The sequence below is a fragment of the Oncorhynchus nerka genome, unplaced genomic scaffold (genome assembly GCF_034236695.1).
Source record: "Oncorhynchus nerka isolate Pitt River unplaced genomic scaffold, Oner_Uvic_2.0 unplaced_scaffold_1848, whole genome shotgun sequence".
NCBI lineage: Eukaryota > Metazoa > Chordata > Actinopteri > Salmoniformes > Salmonidae > Oncorhynchus > Oncorhynchus nerka.
In genome coordinates, this window is record NW_027039472.1 from 49,023 (window position 1) to 67,629 (window position 18,607).

Here is an 18,607-nt window from a genome sequence, read left to right on the forward strand (position 1 = left end):
ATACAAAAAGAGGAAGTCGTGGAAAATATTAGGAATGCCCACAAGTCTACCTCACATAATATCCCAAAGTGAGTACCACAGAAAGAGCCATAATACCCATTAAAAACTAGCGGTCAAACAGGAAAATGGTTCCAATCATTTTTCCACCCTTCATGTTCCCCACAGGGGATTTTAAAAACACTTAAAATAAGGGCTGTGTTTCTTGTCGGCTTACCCTGGAGTCACGGACCAGGATGTCTTGCTCCCAGGCAGACTAAATCACTTTTTTGCCCGCTTTGAGGACAATACAGTGCCACTGACACGGCCTGCAACGAAAACATGCGGTCTCTCCTTCACTGCAGCCGAGGTGAGTAAGACATTTAAACGTGTTAACCCTCGCAAGGCTGCAGGCCCAGACGGCATCCCCAGCCGCGCCCTCAGAGCATGCGCAGACCAGCTGGCCGGTGTGTTTACGGACATATTCAATCAATCCCTATACCAGTCTGCTGTTCCCACATGCTTCAAGAGGGCCACCATTGTTCCTGTTCCCAAGAAAGCTAAGGTAACTGAGCTAAACGACTACCGCCCCGTAGCACTCACTTCCGTCATCATGAAGTGCTTTGAGAGACTAGTCAAGGACCATATCACCTCCACCCTACCTGACACCCTAGACCCACTCCAATTTGCTTACCGCCCAAATAGGTCCACAGACGATGCAATCTCAACCACACTGCACACTGCCCTAACCCACCTGGACAAGAGGAATACCTATGTGAGAATGCTGTTCATCGACTACAGCTCGGCATTCAATACCATAGTACCCTCCAAGCTCCTGTCATCAAGCTTTCAGACCCTGGGTCTCACCCATAAGTGCAACTGGGTACTGGACTTCCTGAAACGGGCAACCCCACAGGTGGTGAGGGTAGGCAAAACATTTCCTCCCCGCTGATCCTCAACACGGGGCCCCACAAGGGTGCGTTCTGAGCCCTCTCCTGTACTCCCTGTTCACCCACACTGCTGGCCAACGCTCAATCAATCATCAAGTTTGCGGATATACACAACAGTGGTAGGCTTGATTACCAACAACGACGAGACGGCCTACAGGGAGGAGGTGAGGGCCCTTTCCAACTGTGGTGTCAGGAAAATAACCTCACACTCAACGTCAACAAAACTAAGGAGATGATTGTGGACTTCAGGAAACAGCAGAGGGAACACCCCCTATCCACATCGATGGATCAGTAGTGGAGAGGGTAGCAAGTTTTAAGTTCCTCGGCATACACATCACAGACAAACTGAATTGGTCCACTCACACTGACAGCGTCGTGCTGAAGGCGCAGCAGCGCCTCTTCAACCTCAGGAGGCTGAAGAAATTCGGCTTGTCACCAAAAGCACTCACAAACTTCTACAGATGCACAATCGAGAGCATCCTGGCGGGCTGTATCACCGCCTGGTACGGCAACTATATGCTCCGCCCTCAACCGTATGGCTCTCCAGAGGGTAGTGAGGTCTGCAGAACGCATCACCGGGGCAAACTACCTGCCCTCCAGGACACCTACACCACCCGATGTTACAGGAAGGCCATAAAGATCATCAAGGACATCAACCACCCGAACCACTGCCTGTTCACCCCGCTATCATCCAGAAGGCGAGGTCAGTACAGGTGCATCAAAGCTGGAACCGAGAGACTGAAAAACAGCTTCTAATGTTCTCAAGGCCATCAGACTGTTAAACAGCCACCACTAACATTGAGTGGCTTCTGCCAACACACTGTCATTGACACTGACCCAACTCCAGCCACTTTAATAATGGGAATTGATGGGAAATGATGTAAATATATCACTAGCCACTTTAAACAATGCTACCTTATATAATGTTACTTAACCTACATTATTCATCTCATATGCATATGTATATACTGTACTCTAGATCATCGACTGCATTCTTATGTCACTAGCCACTTTAACTATGCCACTTTGTTTACTTTGTCTACATACTCATCTCATATGTATATACTGTACTCGATACCATCTACTGTATGCTGCTCTGTACCATCACTCATTCATATATCCTTATGTACATATTCCTTATCCCCTTACACTGTGTACAAGACAGTAGTTTTGGAATTGTTAGTTAGATTACTTGTTGGTTATCACTGCATTGTCGGAACTAGAAGCACAAGCATTTCGCTACACTCGCATTAACATCTGCTAACCATGTGTATGTGACAAATAAAATTTGATTTGATTTGATTTAGAGTGGTAAACTATTTGAATCATTATGGACCTCAGACCACACGTAGCAGGAATGTATTCAGAGCGACCAAGCTAGCCACACATGCAGAGTGCGTTACGCGACAAAAAAGGTAAGTCTGAATACCAAATACTGAGAAGTGCGAAGGAAAACCATGAATTCCGAAATTGGGACGGAGCCCTAAGTGAATAGGCTTACTGTCCAATTTGTTCAAATGTGTTTCCGCCCGGTTTCGAACCGGGGACCTTTCGCGTGTGAGGCGAATGTGATAACCTCTACACTACGGAAACCTAATGAGTGGAATAGTAAGGGTGTGGCTGACTTTGGCGGGGTGGGACATTTATCGCTCTCAGAACCTATTGAAAATCTGAAATGACTTAGTCCATTAATTAAGCAATAAGGCTTGAGAAGCCGGGATTTTATGAGGTATTTTTAAAATATTTGTTTTATTAATAAGCAACTATATGTTATCGCTTTGTCATTATGGGGTATTGTGTGTAGATAGATTTTATTTTATTTCATCCATTTTAGTATAAGTCTGTAACGTAACAAAATGTGGAAAAAAGTAAGGGGTCTGAAAACTTTCCGAATGCACTGTACCTATGCAGGCTAGCTTCTTTTCCTTTGCTAGCCAGCCAACTAAATCTACCACACAATCACATCAAGCAGCTGAAATGACAGAAAACGATCTACATTTTTGTTTGTTTTACCTTGGATTATATAGCCATTTCTTTGGATATATCCATTACAATGACACTGATAAATGAATTTGCCTGGCTCAGAGAAGCTGTCAGTCTGTTCACATTCATACAGATCGCACGATGGAGGTCCCCCAAAAAACGGCAACATTGATCCACAGGTCGGAGAGGTAGACAGCAAGGTTTAGATAAACCACAACTGTTTCAAACCAAATGCTAGCCTCTGGGCATTGGGAAATATTGAATATGACCTTTCGCGTGTGAGGCGAACGTGATAACCACTATACTACTGAAACTACAATACAAAAAGAGGAAGTCGTGGAAAATATTAGGAATGCCCACAAGTCTACCTCACATAATATCCCAAAGTGAGTACCACAGAAAGAGCCATAATACCCATTAAAAACTAGCGGTCAAACAGGAAAATGGTTCCAATCATTTTTCCACCCTTCATGTTCCCCACAGGGGATTTTAAAAACACTTAAAATAAGGGCTGTGTTTCTTGTCGGCTTACCCTGGAGTGGTAAACTATTTGAATCATTATGGACCTCAGACCACACGTAGCAGGAATGTATTCAGAGCGCCCAAGCTAGCCACACATGCAGAGTGCGTTACGCGACTAAAAAAGGTAAGTCTGAATACCAAATACTGAGAAGTGCGAAGGAAAAGCATGAATTCCGAAATTAGAACCGAGCCCTTAGTGAATAGGCTTACTGTCCAATTTGTTATAAATTGTTTCCGCCCGGTCTCGAACCGGGGACCTTTCGCGTGTGAGGCGAACGTGATAACCACTACACTACAGAAACCTGATGAGTGGAATACTAAGGGTGTGGCTGACTTTGGCTGGGTGGGGCATTTATCGCTCTCAGAACCTATTGAAAATCAGAAATTACTTAGTCCATTAATTAAGCAATAAGGCTTGAGAAGCCGGGAATTATGAGGTATTTTTAAAATATTTGTTTTATTAATAAAAACTATATGTTATCGCTTTGTCATTATGGGGTATTGTGTGTAGATAGATTTTATTTTATTTCATCCATTTTAGTATAAGTCTGTAACGTAACAAAATGTGGAAAAAGTAAGGGGCCTGAAAACTTTCCGAATGCACTGTACCTATGCAGGCTAGCTTCTTTTCCTTTGCTAGCCAGCCAACTAAATCTATCACACAATCACATCAAGCAGCTGAAATGACAGAAAACGATCTACATTTTTGTTTGTTTTACCTTGGATTATATTGCCATTTCTTTGGATATATCCATTACAATGACCCTGATAAATGAATTTGCCTGGCTCAGAGAAGCTGTCAGTCTGTTCACATTCATACAGATCGCACGGTGGAGGTCCCCAAAAAACGGCAACATTGATCCACAGGTCGGAGAGGTAGACAGCAAGGTTTAGATAAACCACAACTGTTTCAAACCAAATGCTAGCCTCTGGGCATTGGGAAATATTGAATATGACCTTTCGCGTGTGAGGCGAACGTGATAACCACTACACTACTGAAACTACAATACAAAAAGAGGAAGTCGTGGAAAATATTAGGAATGCCCACAAGTCTACCTCACATAATATCCCAAAGTGAGTACCACAGAAAGAGCCATAATACCCATTAAAAACTAGCGGTCAAACAGGAAAATGGTTCCAATCATTTTTCCACCCTTCATGTTCCCCACAGGGGATTTTAAAAACACTTAAAATAAGGGCTGTGTTTCTTGTCGGCTTACCCTGGAGTCACGGACCAGGATGTCTTGCTCCCAGGCAGACTAAATCACTTTTTTGCCCGCTTTGAGGACAATACAGTGCCACTGACACGGCCTGCAACGAAAAATGCGGTCTGAATCCTTCACTGCAGCCGAGGTGAGTAAGACATTTAAACGTGTTAACCCTCGCAAGGCTGCAGGCCCAGACGTGAATCCCCAGCCGCGCCCTCAGAGCATGCGTTTCAGACCAGCTGGCCGGTGTGTTTACGGACATATTCAATCAATCCCTAATACCAGTCTGCTGTTCCCACATGCTTCAAGAGGGCCACCATTGTTCCTGTTCCCAAGAAAGCTAAGGTAACTGAGCTAAACGAATAAGCCCGTAGCACTCACTTCCGTCATTATGAAGTGCTTTGAGAGACTAGTCAAGGACCATATCACCTCCAATACCTGACACCCTAGACCCACTCCAATTTGCTTACCGCCCAAATAGGTCCACAGACGATGCAATCTCAACCACACTGCACACTGCCCTAACCCACCTGGACAAGAGGAATACCTGTGAGAATGCTGTTCATCGACTACAGCTCGGCATTCAATACCATAGTACCCTCCAAGCTTCATCAAGCTCGAGACCCTGGGTCTGACCCGCCTGTGACAACTGGGTACTGGATTTTTGACGGGCCGCCCCAGGTGGTGATTATATTGCAACATCTCCTGCTGATCCTCAACACGGGGCCCCAAATGCATTTGCCTGTTCTGAGCCCTCAGTCTGTACTCCCATGTTACAGATCCACGACTGGAGGCCACGCAAAAACGGCAACTCAATCATCAAGTTTGCGGAGAGACACAACAGTGGTAGGCTTGATTACCAACAACTGTTTCAGAACAAGGAGGTGAGGGCCCTGGAAATTTGTGTGGTGTCAGGAAAATAACCTCACACTCAACGTCAACAAAACTAAGGAGATGATTGACCTTTCAGGAAACAGCAGAGGGAACACCCCTATCCACATCGATGGATCAGTAGTGGAGAGGGTAGCAAGTTTTAACCTCGGCATACACATCACAGACAAACTGAATTGGTCCACTCACACTGAAATGCGATCCAAAGAAGGCGCAGCAGCGCCTCTTCAACCTCAGGAGGCTGAAGAAATTCGGCTTGTCACCAAAAGCACTCACAAACTTCTACAGATGCACAATGAGAGCATCCTGCGGGCTGTTCACCGCCTGGTACGGCAACTGCTCCGCCCTCAACCGTAAGGCTCTCCAGAGGGTGAGTGAGGTCTGCACAACGGTCACCGGGGGAAACTACCTGCCCTCCAGGACACCTACACCACCCGATGTTACAGGAAGGCCATAAAGATCATCAAGGACATCAACCACCACGAACCACTGCCTGTTCACCCCGCTATCATCCAGAAGGCGAGGTCAGTTTTACAGGTGCATCAAAGCTGGAACCGAGAGACTGAAAAACAGCTTCTATCTCAAGGCCATCAGACTGTTAAACAGCCACCACTAACATTGAGTGGCTTCTGCCAACACACTGTCATTGACACTGACCCAACTCCAGCCACTTTAATAATGGGAATTGATGGGAAATGATGTAAATATATCACTAGCCACTTTAAACAATGCTACCTTATATAATGTTACTTAACCTACATTATTCATCTCATAGAAGCATATGTATATACTGTACTCTAGATCAAAAAGACTGCATTCTTATGTCACTAGCCACTTTAACTATGCCACTTTGTTTACTTTGTCTACATACTCATCTCATATGTATATACTGTACTCAGAACCATCTACTGTAATGCTCTGTACCAAACTCACTCATTCATAAAATATCCTTATGTTATTCCTTATCCCCTTACACTGTGTACAAGACAGTAGTTTTGGAATTTTAAAAATTACTTGTTGGTTAAATTGTCGGAACTAGAAGGCATTTCGTGTTAACATCTGCTAACCATGTTGTGACAAATAAAATTTGATTTGATTTGATTTAGTGGTAAACTATTTGAATCATTATGGACCTCAGACCACACGTAGCAGGAATGTATTCAGAGCGACCAAGCTAGCCACACATGCAGAGTGCGTTACGCGACAAAAAAGGTAAGTCTGAATACCAAATACTGAGAAGTGCGAAGGAAAACCATGAATTCCGAAATTGGGACGGAGCCCTAAGTGAATAGGCTTACTGTCCAATTTGTTCAAATGTGTTTCCGCCCGGTTTCGAACCGGGGACCTTTCGCGTGTGAGGCGAATGTGATAACCTCTACACTACGGAAACCTAATGAGTGGAATAGTAAGGGTGTGGCTGACTTTGGCGGGGTGGGACATTTATCGCTCTCAGAACCTATTGAAAATCAGAAATGACTTAGTCCATTAATTAAGCAATAAGGCTTGAGAAGCCGGGATTTTATGAGGTATTTTTAAAATATTTGTTTTATTAATAAAAACGATATGTTATCGCTTTGTCATTATGGGGTATTGTGTGTAGATAGATTTTATTTTATTTCATCCATTTTAGTATAAGTCTGTAACGTAACAAAATGTGGAAAAAAGTAAGGGGTCTGAAAACTTTCCGAATGCACTGTACCTATGCAGGCTAGCTTCTTTTCCTTTGCTAGCCAGCCAACTAAATCTACCACACAATCACATCAAGCAGCTGAAATGACAGAAAACGATCTACATTTTTGTTTGTTTTACCTTGGATTATATAGCCATTTCTTTGGATATATCCATTACAATGACACTGATAAATGAATTTGCCTGGCTCAGAGAAGCTGTCAGTCTGTTCACATTCATACAGATCGCACGATGGAGGTCCCCCAAAAAACGGCAACATTGATCCACAGGTCGGAGAGGTAGACAGCAAGGTTTAGATAAACCACAACTGTTTCAAACCAAATGCTAGCCTCTGGGCATTGGGAAATATTGAATATGACCTTTCGCGTGTGAGGCGAACGTGATAACCACTATACTACTGAAACTACAATACAAAAAGAGGAAGTCGTGGAAAATATTAGGAATGCCCACAAGTCTACCTCACATAATATCCCAAAGTGAGTACCACAGAAAGAGCCATAATACCCATTAAAAACAAGCGGTCAAACAGGAAAATGGTTCCAATCATTTTTCCACCCTTCATGTTCCCCACAGGGGATTTTAAAAACACTTAAAATAAGGGCTGTGTTTCTTGTCGGCTTACCCTGGAGTGGTAAACTATTTGAATCATTATGGACCTCAGACCACACGTAGCAGGAATATATTCAGAGCGCCCAAGCTAGCCACACATGCAGAGTGCGTTACGCGACTAAAAAAGGTAAGTCTGAATACCAAATACTGAGAAGTGCGAAGGAAAAGCATGAATTCAAAATTGGGACCGAGCCCTAAGTGAATAGGCTTTACTGTCCAATTTGTTAAAATGTTTTCCGCCCGGTTTCGAACCGGGACCTTTCACGTGTTAGGTGAACGTGATAACCACTGCACTACGGAAACCTGATGAGTGGAATACTAAGGGTGTAGCTGACTTTGGCTGGGTGGGACATTTATCGCTCTAAGAACCTATTGAAAATCAGAAATTACTTAGTCCATTAATTAAGCAATAAGGCTTGAGAAGCCGGGAATTATGAGGTATTTTTAAAATATTTGTTTTATTAATAAAAACTATATGTTATCGCTTTGTCATTATGGGGTATTGTGTGTAGATAGATTTTATTTTATTTCATCCATTTTAGTATAAGTCTGTAACGTAACAAAATGTGGAAAAAGTAAGGGGCCTGAAAACTTTCCGAATGCACTGTACCTATGCAGGCTAGCTTCTTTTCCTTTGCTAGCCAGCCAACTAAATCTATCACACAATCACATCAAGCAGCTGAAATGACAGAAAACGATCTACATTTTTGTTTGTTTTACCTTGGATTATATTGCCATTTCTTTGGATATATCCATTACAATGACCCTGATAAATGAATTTGCCTGGCTCAGAGAAGCTGTCAGTCTGTTCACATTCATACAGATCGCACGGTGGAGGTCCCCCAAAAAACGGCAACATTGATCCACAGGTCGGAGAGGTAGACAGCAAGGTTTAGATAAACCACAACTGTTTCAAACCAAATGCTAGCCTCTGGGCATTGGGAAATATTGAATATGACCTTTCGCGTGTGAGGCGAACGTGATAACCACTACACTACTGAAACTACAATACAAAAAGAGGAAGTCGTGGAAAATATTAGGAATGCCCACAAGTCTACCTCACATAATATCCCAAAGTGAGTACCACAGAAAGAGCCATAATACCCATTAAAAACTAGCGGTCAAACAGGAAAATGGTTCCAATCATTTTTCCACCCTTCATGTTCCCCACAGGGGATTTTAAAAACACTTAAAATAAGGGCTGTGTTTCTTGTCGGCTTACCCTGGAGTGGTAAACTATTTGAATCATTATGGACCTCAGACCACACGTAGCAGGAATGTATTCAGAGCGCCCAAGCTAGCCACACATGCAGAGTGCGTTACGCGACAAAAAAGGTAAGTCTGAATACCAAATACTGAGAAGTGCGAAGGAAAAGCATGAATTCCGAAATTGGGACCGAGCCCTAAGTGAATAGGCTGACTGTCCAATTTGTTAAAAAGTGTTTCCGCCCGGTCTCGAACCGGGGACCTTTCGCGTGTGAGGCGAACGTGATAACCACTACACTACAGAAACCTGATGAGTGGAATACTAAGGGTGTGGCTGACTTTGGCTGGGTGGGGCATTTATCAATCTCAGAACCTATTGAAAATCAGAAATTACTTAGTCCATTAATTAAGCAATAAGGCTTGAGAAGCCGGGAATTATGAGGTATTTTTAAAATATTTGTTTTATTAATAAAAACTATATGTTATCGCTTTGTCATTATGGGGTATTGTGTGTAGATAGATTTTATTTTATTTCATCCATTTTAGTATAAGTCTGTAACGTAACAAAATGTGGAAAAAGTAAGGGGCCTGAAAACTTTCCGAATGCACTGTACCTATGCAGGCTAGCTTCTTTTCCTTTGCTAGCCAGCCAACTAAATCTATCACACAATCACATCAAGCAGCTGAAATGACAGAAAACGATCTACATTTTTGTTTGTTTTACCTTGGATTATATTGCCATTTCTTTGGATATATCCATTACAATGACCCTGATAAATGAATTTGCCTGGCTCAGAGAAGCTGTCAGTCTGTTCACATTCATACAGATCGCACGGTGGAGGTCCCCCAAAAACGGCAACATTGATCCACAGGTCGGAGAGGTAGACAGCAAGGTTTAGATAAACCACAACTGTTTCAAACCAAATGCTAGCCTCTGGGCATTGGGAAATATTGAATATGACCTTTCGCGTGTGAGGCGAACGTGATAACCACTACACTACTGAAACTACAATACAAAAAGAGGAAGTCGTGGAAAATATTAGGAATGCCCACAAGTCTACCTCACATAATATCCCAAAGTGAGTACCACAGAAAGAGCCATAATACCCATTAAAAACTAGCGGTCAAACAGGAAAATGGTTCCAATCATTTTTCCACCCTTCATGTTCCCCACAGGGGATTTTAAAAACACTTAAAATAAGGGCTGTGTTTCTTGTCGGCTTACCCTGGAGTGGTAAACTATTTGAATCATTATGGACCTCAGACCACACGTAGCAGGAATGTATTCAGAGCGCCCAAGCTAGCCACACATGCAGAGTGCGTTACGCGACTAAAAAAGGTAAGTCTGAATACCAAATACTGAGAAGTGCGAAGGAAAAGCATGAATTCCGAAATTGGGACCGAGCCCTAAGTGAATAGGCTTACTGTCCAATTTGTTAAAATGTGTTTCCGCCCGGTTTCGAACCGGGGACCTTTCGCGTGTGAGGCGAACGTGATAACCACTACACTACGGAAACCTAATGAGTGGAATACTAAGGGTGTGGCTGACTTTGGCTGGGTGGGGCATTTATCGCTCTCAGAACCTATTGAAAATCAGAAATTACTTAGTCCATTAATTAAGCAATAAGGCTTGAGAAGCCGGGAATTATGAGGTATTTTTTAAATGTTTGTTTTATTAATAAAAACTATATGTTATCGCTTTGTCATTATGGGGTATTGTGTGTAGATAGATTTTATTTTATTTCATCCATTTTAGTATAAGTCTGTAACGTAACAAAATGTGGAAAAAAGTAAGGGGTCTGAAAACTTTCCGAATGCACTGTACCTATGCAGGCTAGCTTCTTTTCCTTTGCTAGCCAGCCAACTAAATCTACCACACAATCACATCAAGCAGCTGAAATGACAGAAAACGATCTACATTTTTGTTTGTTTTACCTTGGATTATATTGCCATTTCTTTGGATATATCCATTACAATGACCCTGATAAATGATTTGCCTGGCTCAGAGAAGCTGTCAGTCTGTTCACATTCATACAGATCGCACGGTGGAGGTCCCCAAAAACGGCAACATTGATCCACAGGTCGGAGAGGTAGACAGCAAGGTTTAGATAAACCACAACTGTTTCAAACCAAATGCTAGCCTCTGGGCATTGGGAAATATTGAATATGACCTTTCGCGTGTGAGGCGAACGTGATAACCACTACACTACTGAAACTACAATACAAAAAGAGGAAGTCGTGGAAAATATTAGGAATGCCCACAAGTCTACCTCACATAATATCCCAAAGTGAGTACCACAGAAAGAGCCATAATACCCATTAAAAACTAGCGGTCAAACAGGAAAATGGTTCCAATCATTTTTCCACCCTTCATGTTCCCCACAGGGGATTTTAAAAACACTTAAAATAAGGGCTGTGTTTCTTGTCGGCTTACCCTGGAGTGGTAAACTATTTGAATCATTATGGACCTCAGACCACACGTAGCAGGAATGTATTCAGAGCGCCCAAGCTAGCCACACATGCAGAGTGCGTTACGCGACAAAAAAGGTAAGTCTGAATACCAAATACTGAGAAGTGCGAAGGAAAAGCATGAATTCCGAAATTGGGACCGAGCCCTAAGTGAATAGGCTTACTGTCCAATTTGTTAAAATGTGTTTCCGCCCGGTTTCGAACCGGGGACCTTTCGCGTGTGAGGCGAACGTGATAACCACTACACTACGGAAACCTAATGAGTGGAATACTAAGGGTGTGGCTGACTTTGGCTGGGTGGGGCATTTATCGCTCTCAGAACCTATTGAAAATCAGAAATTACTTAGTCCATTAATTAAGCAATAAGGCTTGAGAAGCCGGGAATTATGAGGTATTTTTAAAATATTTGTTTTATTAATAAAAACTATATGTTATCGCTTTGTCATTATGGGGTATTGTGTGTAGATAGATTTTATTTTATTTCATCCATTTTAGTATAAGTCTGTAACGTAACAAAATGTGGAAAAAAGTAAGGGGTCTGAAAACTTTCCGAATGCACTGTACCTATGCAGGCTAGCTTCTTTTCCTTTGCTAGCCAGCCAACTAAATCTATCACACAATCACATCAAGCAGCTGAAATGACAGAAAACGATCTACATTTTTGTTTGTTTTACCTTGGATTATATTGCCATTTCTTTGGATATATCCATTACAATGACCCTGATAAATGCATTTGCCTGGCTCAGAGAAGCTGTCAGTCTGTTCACATTCATACAGATCGCACGATGGAGGTCCCCCAAAAAACGGCAACATTGATCCACAGGTCGGAGAGGTAGACAGCAAGGTTTAGATAAACCACAACTGTTTCAAACCAAATGCTAGCCTCTGGGCATTGGGAAATATTGAATATGACCTTTCGCGTGTGAGGCGAACGTGATAACCACTACACTACTGAAACTACAATACAAAAAGAGGAAGTCGTGGAAAATATTAGGAATGCCCACAAGTCTACCTCACATAATATCCCAAAGTGAGTACCACAGAAAGAGCCATAATACCCATTAAAAACAAGCGGTCAAACAGGAAAATGGTTCCAATCATTTTTCCACCCTTCATGTTCCCCACAGGGGATTTTAAAAACACTTAAAATAAGGGCTGTGTTTCTTGTCGGCTTACCCTGGAGTGGTAAACTATTTGAATCATTATGGACCTCAGACCACACGTAGCAGGAATATATTCAGAGCGCCCAAGCTAGCCACACATGCAGAGTGCGTTACGCGACTAAAAAAGGTAAGTCTGAATACCAAATACTGAGAAGTGCGAAGGAAAAGCATGAATTCCGAAATTGGGACCGAGCCCTAAGTGAATAGGCTTTACTGTCCAATTTGTTAAAATGTGTTTCCGCCCGGTTTCGAACCGGGGACCTTTCGCGTGTGAGGCGAACGTGATAACCCCTACACTACGGAAACCTAATGAGTGGAATACTAAGGGTGTGGCTGACTTTGGCTGGGTGGGGCATTTATCGCTCTCAGAACCTATTGAAAATCAGAAATTACTTAGTCCATTAATTAAGCAATAAGGCTTGAGAAGCCGGGAATTATGAGGTATTTTTTAAATGTTTGTTTTATTAATAAAAACTATATGTTATCACTTTGTCATTATGGGGTATTGTGTGTAGATAGATTTTATTTTATTTCATCCATTTTAGTATAAGTCTGTAACGTAACAAAATGTGGAAAAAAGTAAGGGGTCTGAAAACTTTCCGAATGCACTGTACCTATGCAGGCTAGCTTCTTTTCCTTTGCTAGCCAGCCAACTAAATCTATCACACAATCACATCAAGCAGCTGAAATGACAGAAAACGATCTACATTTTTGTTTGTTTTACCTTGGATTATATTGCCATTTCTTTGGATATATCCATTACAATGACCCTGATAAATGAATTTGCCTGGCTCAGAGAAGCTGTCAGTCTGTTCACATTCATACAGATCGCACGGTGGAGGTCCCCAAAAACGGCAACATTGATCCACAGGTCGGAGAGGTAGACAGCAAGGTTTAGATAAACCACAACTGTTTCAAACCAAATGCTAGCCTCTGGGCATTGGGAAATATTGAATATGACCTTTCGCGTGTGAGGCGAACGATAACCACTACACTACTGAAACTACAATACAAAAAGAGGAAGTCGTGGAAAATATTAGGAATGCCCACAAGTCTACCTCACATAATATCCCAAAGTGAGTACCACAGAAAGAGCCATAATACCCATTAAAAACTAGCGGTCAAACAGGAAAATGGTTCCAATCATTTTTCCACCCTTCATGTTCCCCACAGGGGATTTTAAAAACACTTAAAATAAGGGCTGTGTTTCTTGTCGGCTTACCCTGGAGTGGTAAACTATTTGAATCATTATGGACCTCAGACCACACGTAGCAGGAATGTATTCAGAGCGCCCAAGCTAGCCACACATGCAGAGTGCGTTACGCGACTAAAAAAGGTAAGTCTGAATACCAAATACTGAGAAGTGCGAAGGAAAAGCATGAATTCCGAAATTGGGACCGAGCCCTAAGTGAATAGGCTTACTGTCCAATTTGTTAAAATGTGTTTCCGCCCGGTTTCGAACCGGGGACCTTTCGCGTGTGAGGCGAACGTGATAACCCCTACACTACGGAAACCTAATGAGTGGAATACTAAGGGTGTGGCTGACTTTGGCTGGGTGGGGCATTTATCGCTCTCAGAACCTATTGAAAATCAGAAATTACTTAGTCCATTAATTAAGCAATAAGGCTTGAGAAGCCGGGAATTATGAGGTATTTTTTAAATGTTTGTTTTATTAATAAAAACTATATGTTATCGCTTTGTCATTATGGGGTATTGTGTGTAGATAGATTTTATTTTATTTCATCCATTTTAGTATAAGTCTGTAACGTAACAAAATGTGGAAAAAGTAAGGGGCCTGAAAACTTTCCGAATGCACTGTACCTATGCAGGCTAGCTTCTTTTCCTTTGCTAGCCAGCCAACTAAATCTATCACACAATCACATCAAGCAGCTGAAATGACAGAAAACGATCTACATTTTTGTTTGTTTTACCTTGGATTATATTGCCATTTCTTTGGATATATCCATTACAATGACCCTGATAAATGAATTTGCCTGGCTCACAGAAGCTGTCAGTCTGTTCACATTCATACAGATCGCACGGTGGAGGTCCCCAAAAAAGGCAACATTGATCCACAGGTCGGAGAGGTAGACAGCAAGGTTTAGATAAACCACAACTGTTTCAAACCAAATGCTAGCCTCTGGCCATTGGGAAATATTGACTATGACCTTTCGCGTGTGAGGCGAACGTGATAACCACTACACTACTGAAACTACAATACAAAAAGAGGAAGTCGTGGAAAATATTAGGAATGCCCACAAGTCTACCTCACATAATATCCCAAAGTGAGTACCACAGAAAGAGCCATAATACCCATTAAAAACTAGCGGTCATACAGGAAAATGGATCCAATCATTTTTCCACCCTTCATGTTCCCCACAGGGGATTTTAAAAACACTTAAAATAAGGGCTGTGTTTCTTGTCGGCTTACCCTGGAGTGGTAAACTATTTGAATCATTATGGACCTCAGACCACACGTAGCAGGAATGTATTCAGAGCGCCCAAGCTAGCCACACATGCAGAGTGCGTTTCGCGACTAAAAAAGGTAAGTCTGAATACCAACTACTGAGAAGTGCGAAGGAAAAGCATGAATTCCGAAATTGGGACCGAGCCCTAAGTGAATAGGCTTACTGTCCAATTTGTTAAAATGTGTTTCCGCCCGGTTTCGAACCGGGGACCTTTCGCGTGTGAGGCGAACGTGATAACCCCTACACTACGGAAACCTAATGAGTGGAATACTAAGGGTGTGGCTGACTTTGGCTGGGTGGGGCATTTATCGCTCTCAGAACCTATTGAAAATCAGAAATTACTTAGTCCATTAATTAAGCAATAAGGCTTGAGAAGCCGGGAATTATGAGGTATTTTTTAAATGTTTGTTTTATTAATAAAAACTATATGTTATCGCTTTGTCATTATGGGGTATTGTGTGTAGATAGATTTTATTTTATTTCATCCATTTTAGTATAAGTCTGTAACGTAACAAAATGTGGAAAAAAGTAAGGGGCCTAAAAACTTTCCGAATGCACTGTACCTATGCAGGCTAGCTTCTTTTCCTTTGCTAGCCAGCCAACTAAATCTATCACACAATCACATCAAGCAGCTGAAATGACAGAAAACGATCTACATTTTTGTTTGTTTTACCTTGGATTATATTGCCATTTCTTTGGATATATCCATTACAATGACCCTGATAAATGAATTTGCCTGGCTCAGAGAAGCTTTCAGTCTGTTCACATTCATACAGATCGCACGGTGGAGGTCCCCAAAAAACGGCAACATTGATCCACAGGTCGGAGAGGTAGACAGCAAGGTTTAGATAAACCACAACTGTTTCAAACCAAATGCTAGCCTCTGGGCATTGGGAAATATTGAATATGACCTTTCGCGTGTGAGGCGAACGTGATAACCACTACACTACTGAAACTACAATACAAAAAGAGGAAGTCGTGGAAAATATTAGGAATGCCCACAAGTCTACCTCACATAATATCCCAAAGTGAGTACCACAGAAAGAGCCATAATACCCATTAAAAACTAGCGGTCATACAGGAAAATGGATCCAATCATTTTTCCACCCTTCATGTTCCCCACAGGGGATTTTAAAAACACTTAAAATAAGGGCTGTGTTTCTTGTCGGCTTACCCTGGAGTGGTAAACTATTTGAATCATTATGGACCTCAGACCACACGTAGCAGGAATGTATTCAGAGCGCCCAAGCTAGCCACACATGCAGAGTGCGTTTCGCGACTAAAAAAGGTAAGTCTGAATACCAACTACTGAGAAGTGCGAAGGAAAAGCATGAATTCCGAAATTGGGACCGAGCCCTAAGTGAATAGGCTTACTGTCCAATTTGTTAAAATGTGTTTCCGCCCGGTTTCGAACCGGGGACCTTTCGCGTGTGAGGCGAACGTGATAACCCCTACACTACGGAAACCTAATGAGTGGAATACTAAGGGTGTGGCTGACTTTGGCTGGGTGGGGCATTTATCGCTCTCAGAACCTATTGAAAATCAGAAATTACTTAGTCCATTAATTAAGCAATAAGGCTTGAGAAGCCGGGAATTATGAGGTATTTTTTAAATGTTTGTTTTATTAATAAAAACTATATGTTATCGCTTTGTCATTATGGGGTATTGTGTGTAGATAGATTTTATTTTATTTCATCCATTTTAGTATAAGTCTGTAACGTAACAAAATGTGGAAAAAGTAAGGGGCCTGAAAACTTTCCGAATGCACTGTACCTATGCAGGCTAGCTTCTTTTCCTTTGCTAGCCAGCCAACTAAATCTATCACACAATCACATCAAGCAGCTGAAATGACAGAAAACGATCTACATTTTTGTTTGTTTTACCTTGGATTATATTGCCATTTCTTTGGATATATCCATTACAATGACCCTGATAAATGAATTTGCCTGGCTCAGAGAAGCTGTCAGTCTGTTCACATTCATACAGATCGCACGGTGGAGGTCCCCAAAAACGGCAACATTGATCCACAGGTCGGAGAGGTAGACAGCAAGGTTTAGATAAACCACAACTGTTTCAAACCAAATGCTAGCCTCTGGGCATTGGGAAATATTGAATATGACCTTTCGCGTGTGAGGCGAACGTGATAACCACTACACTACTGAAACTACAATACAAAAAGAGGAAGTCGTGGAAAATATTAGGAATGCCCACAAGTCTACCTCACATAATATCCCAAAGTGAGTACCACAGAAAGAGCCATAATACCCATTAAAAACTAGCGGTCATACAGGAAAATGGTTCCAATCATTTTTCCACCCTTCATGTTCCCCACAGGGGATTTTAAAAACACTTAAAATAAGGGCTGTGTTTCTTGTCGGCTTACCCTGGAGTGGTAAACTATTTGAATCATTATGGACCTCAGACCACACGTAGCAGGAATGTATTCAGAGCGCCCAAGCTAGCCACACATGCAGAGTGCGTTTCGCGACTAAAAAAGGTAAGTCTGAATACCAACTACTGAGAAGTGCGAAGGAAAAGCATGAATTCCGAAATTGGGACCGAGCCCTAAGTGAATAGGCTTTACTGTCCAATTTGTTAAAATGTGTTTCCGCCCGGTTTCGAACCGGGGACCTTTCGCGTGTGAGGCGAACGTGATAACCCTACACTACGGAAACCTAATGAGTGGAATACTAAGGGTGTGGCTGACTTTGGCTGGGTGGGGCATTTATCGCTCTCAGAACCTATTGAAAATCAGAAATTACTTAGTCCATTAATTAAGCAATAAGGCTTGAGAAGCCGGGAATTATGAGGTATTTTTTAAATGTTTGTTTTATTAATAAAAACTATATGTTATCGCTTTGTCATTATGGGGTATTGTGTGTAGATAGATTTTATTTTATTTCATCCATTTTAGTATAAGTCTGTAACGTAACAAAATGTGGAAAAAAGTAAGGGGCCTGAAAACTTTCCGAATGCACTGTACCTATGCAGGCTAGCTTCTTTTCCTTTGCTAGCCAGCCAACTAAATCTATCACACAATCACATCAAGCAGCTGAAATGACAGAAAACGATCTACATTTTTGTTTGTTTTACCTTGGATTATATTGCCATTTCTTTGGATATATCCATTACAATGACCCTGATAAATGAATTTGCCTGGCTCAGAGAAGCTTTCAGTCTGTTCACATTCATACAGATCGCACGGTGGAGGTCCCCAAAAACGGCAACATTGATCCACAGGTCGGAGAGGTAGACAGCAAGGTTTAGATAAACCACAACTGTTTCAAAACCAAATGCTAGCCTCTGGGCATTGGGAAATATTGAATATGACCTTTTCGCGTGTGAGGCGAACGTGATAACCACTACACTACTGAAACTACAATACAAAAAGAGGAAGTCGTGGAAAATATTAGGAATGCCCACAAGTCTACCTCACATAATATCCCAAAGTGAGTACCACAGAAAGAGCCATA

General features: G+C 42.0%; 12 non-coding genes across 12 annotated transcripts; all 12 read right to left on the bottom strand.

The window, feature by feature from the left end:
- Nucleotides 1-2,446: 2,446 nt before the first annotated feature.
- On the bottom strand, nt 2,447-2,519 carry trnav-cac (transfer RNA valine (anticodon CAC)). Its single transcript has one exon. It is a non-coding gene; the product is annotated as a tRNA-Val (tRNA).
- Nucleotides 2,520-3,660: 1,141 nt separating this feature from the next.
- On the bottom strand, nt 3,661-3,733 carry trnav-cac (transfer RNA valine (anticodon CAC)). The gene has a single exon. It is a non-coding gene; the product is annotated as a tRNA-Val (tRNA).
- A 3,114-nt stretch (nt 3,734-6,847) lies between these two features.
- trnav-cac (transfer RNA valine (anticodon CAC)) lies at nt 6,848-6,920 on the bottom strand. The gene has a single exon. It is a non-coding gene; the product is annotated as a tRNA-Val (tRNA).
- A 1,138-nt stretch (nt 6,921-8,058) lies between these two features.
- On the bottom strand, nt 8,059-8,131 carry trnav-aac (transfer RNA valine (anticodon AAC)). The gene has a single exon. It is a non-coding gene; the product is annotated as a tRNA-Val (tRNA).
- A 1,137-nt stretch (nt 8,132-9,268) lies between these two features.
- On the bottom strand, nt 9,269-9,341 carry trnav-cac (transfer RNA valine (anticodon CAC)). The gene has a single exon. It is a non-coding gene; the product is annotated as a tRNA-Val (tRNA).
- Nucleotides 9,342-10,478: 1,137 nt separating this feature from the next.
- On the bottom strand, nt 10,479-10,551 carry trnav-cac (transfer RNA valine (anticodon CAC)). Its single transcript has one exon. It is a non-coding gene; the product is annotated as a tRNA-Val (tRNA).
- A 1,135-nt stretch (nt 10,552-11,686) lies between these two features.
- On the bottom strand, nt 11,687-11,759 carry trnav-cac (transfer RNA valine (anticodon CAC)). Its single transcript has one exon. It is a non-coding gene; the product is annotated as a tRNA-Val (tRNA).
- A 1,140-nt stretch (nt 11,760-12,899) lies between these two features.
- Nucleotides 12,900-12,972, bottom strand: trnav-cac (transfer RNA valine (anticodon CAC)). Its single transcript has one exon. It is a non-coding gene; the product is annotated as a tRNA-Val (tRNA).
- A 1,135-nt stretch (nt 12,973-14,107) lies between these two features.
- trnav-cac (transfer RNA valine (anticodon CAC)) lies at nt 14,108-14,180 on the bottom strand. The gene has a single exon. It is a non-coding gene; the product is annotated as a tRNA-Val (tRNA).
- Nucleotides 14,181-15,316: 1,136 nt separating this feature from the next.
- trnav-cac (transfer RNA valine (anticodon CAC)) lies at nt 15,317-15,389 on the bottom strand. Its single transcript has one exon. It is a non-coding gene; the product is annotated as a tRNA-Val (tRNA).
- Nucleotides 15,390-16,527: 1,138 nt separating this feature from the next.
- trnav-cac (transfer RNA valine (anticodon CAC)) lies at nt 16,528-16,600 on the bottom strand. Its single transcript has one exon. It is a non-coding gene; the product is annotated as a tRNA-Val (tRNA).
- Nucleotides 16,601-17,737: 1,137 nt separating this feature from the next.
- trnav-cac (transfer RNA valine (anticodon CAC)) lies at nt 17,738-17,809 on the bottom strand. The gene has a single exon. It is a non-coding gene; the product is annotated as a tRNA-Val (tRNA).
- Nucleotides 17,810-18,607: the final 798 nt, after the last annotated feature.